The sequence below is a fragment of the Adiantum capillus-veneris genome, chromosome 29, assembly GCF_014529385.1.
Source record: "Adiantum capillus-veneris isolate H3 chromosome 29, ASM1452938v2, whole genome shotgun sequence".
NCBI classification, from domain to species: domain Eukaryota; kingdom Viridiplantae; phylum Streptophyta; class Polypodiopsida; order Polypodiales; family Pteridaceae; genus Adiantum; species Adiantum capillus-veneris.
The window spans coordinates 28,621,277-28,625,260 of NC_140959.1; positions in this window are offsets into that span (position 1 = coordinate 28,621,277).

Sequence of the window (3,984 nt, forward strand, 5' to 3'; positions counted from 1 at the left end):
TAGTCAACACTTCGGCTCCTCCAATGTACTTTGGCTTCTCGTTCTGCAAAGCAATTACCTGCTCATGAATGTGCTGAGCATAATTGACTTCCTTCGAGATGTTGCTCTTTATTGCCCAAGTGATTGTTGTGGCAAAAGCATGTGGTGGTGTGGTATACTTTTGTGGCCTTTTGCTGCATATGTGTAAAAACTGGTTGTAGAGTCGGCAAAGCTTTGCCGCTCTCGGATCTGCCATGTCTTCATAGGTGGCATTTTGCTTCTTTGGGCCATACACTTCTATGGATTCCCCATCTTTCTCTGACTGAGAATCCTTTGTTGTGCAGCTTCAGAGCATCTGCGATGAGCTGAGGAGTGATAACCACTTCAACCTTTTCCCGTACAAGGCTGTGAGTGTAGCCTTTCCGTCTTTCTGTATGGTGGTTGCCAACTCATACACTCTTTGAGTGTCTACTCCTGATGATCTGGAAGTGAAAAAACTATGGAGATCTGCCCTTTCCAGATATCTGCTTATCTCCTCTGTTCTGCTGTAGTCCACCAGTTCTTGGGGAATCATTGGGATATCCACTGTTTGTCCCCGTGGGTCTTTGAAAGTACCTTGGTATATCTTTATCCCCTGTTCTTCTAACACTGCTTCTTCTACCCAAGTCTTTGTGGGCTTGAGAGTCTCTCGAGGAATAGAAAATGGCTCAGCTTCTGCTATTGCTTCCTTGAGTGTCGGTCTCTTTCTCTTTGCTGACAACTTCCCTGAATCCATGGATCCTGTAACTCCAATTTCAGAAGTTAGCGTTTTTTTTCAGTACTGAAAGCCGAAATTAAGCTTTTAACTATCCAAATGACTTAAAAATTGAAACATAAGCTATTCAGGGCCTAAGGATGCAATGCATGTGAAAAAATGTGCAATTTGGGTGCAAAATCATGCTAGAGATATCATACGCGTATGATGTCTTTTGTGTCAAAATGGCTTGATATTGGTTGTGCTTGTAGCTGATAGTGCATACATTCATTCTATATGCCTGGATTTGAATTTGGGTCCCGTTTGGTCAAGTTATGGCCATTTTACAGGCTCTTTGCAAGATATTGAGAGGGAATTGGATTTTGTGATCCAAATTGGATGAAACTTGGTGGTTTGCTCTCTATTGGCATGTCGATCACTTCTGTGTGGTATGCAAAATCAAGTAGGGAGACATCATACACATATGATGTCTTTTTGGGTAAAATTGAACCATTTTGCATTGTAAGCTTGGATTTGGCTTTATATAGGCTTAGAAAATGATTTTATGAAATTTGGTTATAGTTTGGACCAAAATTGGCTCTGGAGACATCATACACGTATGATGTCTTTTGTGTCATTTTTGCATGAGATTGATTCTTTGAGATCCTCATATGATAGTAAAGGGCTGTGTGTACTCAAATCTTGACTTGAAGTTGAGTATGATGAATTTTGGCAAAATTAGGCTTTAAATAGAGGATTTTCCGCTAATTGGGCTAATGGAGTGATCCCCTTGACCAAATGGTACCAAACTTCATATGTGGCATGTATTTGATATATATAATGGATATATGATGAGAAATGATCAATTTTGGCTCTGTATGTGCAAAATGACATCATACGCGTATGATGTCTTTTTGGCCAAAATGGTACTTTTTGGTTCCAGATAGCTTGTGCATGTGTTGAACAACAATCCTACAAAGTTTCATTAAGTTTGGAGCTATTTTGGCAAATTTAGGGCCATAAGTCGGTTTTTTGCCCTACTTTGCGTCTTTTTAGTTTCCAATTGGTTTTTCAACTCCAAATATCATGATACTTTGTACATTTGATGTTGTTAGCATATAGAAAGAGGCTATGCATTCATGTGTTCAAGATGATGTGAAAATCATGCTGTGAGACATCATACGCGTATGATGTCTCTTCTTGATAAAAAGTGTTTTTTGTGCCAAAACATGGTTTGTGCTAGTGCCCTAGGCCCTGCTAACTAGTTTTCAACCTTAAAAATCATTAGTTTAGTTAAAAGCCCCCTTTGTAGGCATTTGAGTCTCCGAAGTCGTCTTTTGGTGTTGGAGTTGATTTTCCTCGATCTTTCTCCTCAAGAGTTGTATCCCGAGCTCATTTGAGGTGTTGGGAAGTTGTCTATGTGGTTGGACTCGACTTTGGTTCCTTCTTTTCCACCTTTAGCCATTTGGTTGCCCGAAATTGTCTTTTTCACCATTGGTAAGTGAAATGGCTTTCTCTTGGGTTTTGCTTGTATACATGTGTCATTGATGGCTATTTGAAGTTGCTTGTGAAGTTTCATGGCCATTGGTCGTCCATTTTGGCCGTTATGCCAAAATGACGCTTTGTGTGTCTGCCGTGCCGAATCGGTTGTTTCGACCCACTTTTGGTGGTCCAAACCTGGAGATACTCCATAGTTGCATTGTCCTCCATGTTGTTAAGTTTCTTGTGAAGTTTTGTGTCGTTTCGATAAATTTTTCCTGTTTTTGCCGCTTGCAGGCTCTATTGACCTAGGGTTTTTTCAGTTGGTCTTTCTAGTACTTTGAAAGTTAGGAACTCATCTTCTACACTAGGGTAAGCCACCTATTGGTTCTTGCATGGTTTGGTTAGACTGTTGTGCCTCTACCTAGCATTCTACCCATTTCCCCGTCTGCTCTTGTTTCTTTGTTTTGGTTAGTTTTCACGACAAAAGTTAGTGGTAAGCATCAAAAGATTATGGCAATGAGTCTACCTCTCATATCTGGAGTCCTCTGAGCTCTCATAGCAGTCGTAGAAGGCTATAGAAGGTCGGATGCTCCTTTGTGCTCTTTGCTCTCTCCAAGTGGGTAATAGTGCAAATGAGCTTGTAAGTGAAGTAAAAAATACTTAACTCTGGACTCCACGGCTCACTTGTTACCAAATTTAACATGTGCTCCTATCTCGTTGTGAAATGCACTTTAGGCTTTGAAATTTCTCAATTTGGACTCCGTTGTTTTGGTTACTACCTGGGCTATACAGGTGGTTGGGCAGCGTATTACTACACTTACACATCAATGGCACTAGCTCTTGGAGACAAAACCCGTATGGAAAACATCTCATGATTTGTTACAAGGGTGATGTGCCAAAAAACAAAATTGAACCTTAAAAATCTTGATATACTTCAAGTAGCAATTATAGAAATATAGAAATTTTGTACAATGTCATCCACTCAGAGTATCTTTCTCTACTTGTGGTTCACATACACCATTGTATCTCTCCACCTTCGTTGACCTTCACGAGCACCGGAGTTGTTGTATGCCATTGATCTTTTAATTTTTATTTTTTGTAAATGTCTGATGGCTTGTGCTGTTGCTGAAGAGGCCAAGACTTCTTTTGCCTGCATTCGATGAATGATTCTATGATAGAACCATTCAAATAGTTCTCTCAAACTGTTAGCCTTGATTTGAGAGCCACCATGTCGTGTGTGCCTGAAATATGCATTTCTGGCCATGTAATGAGACTTTTCCATCCCTTGGGTATTCCATATTGCCGGGTTCCCATACTTTTGTATAAAATATGGTAAAAGATTGAAAATGATGTGCTGGATATGAAAACAGATTACTTAGAATGTTTTACACTCACATAGTTACACATAAAAGAGAATCAAATACACAATAATACCATGTAGTGAGTAATCTGGGTGTCTGTCCATGCTGTCTTGAATGATTTCTTGAGAAGGTTCAAACTCTCCTTGAACTTGTGCATATCACCTTGTGACCAGTCATCTTTGTCGCACATCAAAAATAGCATGTCTATTGATCGCCAAACCTCAGCCTTCATGTTACGAGTAGTTGGTTCTTGATCTTTGACTACAATATGTAGCTTTTTCCAGTTCTGATACTCTACCTTGCTAGCATAAGATGTGTTATATATTTTTCCATGTTTTGTTAGCTTCGAATCTCGTATTCCTTGGGGTTTAGATAAAAACCTCCGTGCCTTCACCCCACCGATGGATGGTTTGCATGGGACATCCTTCT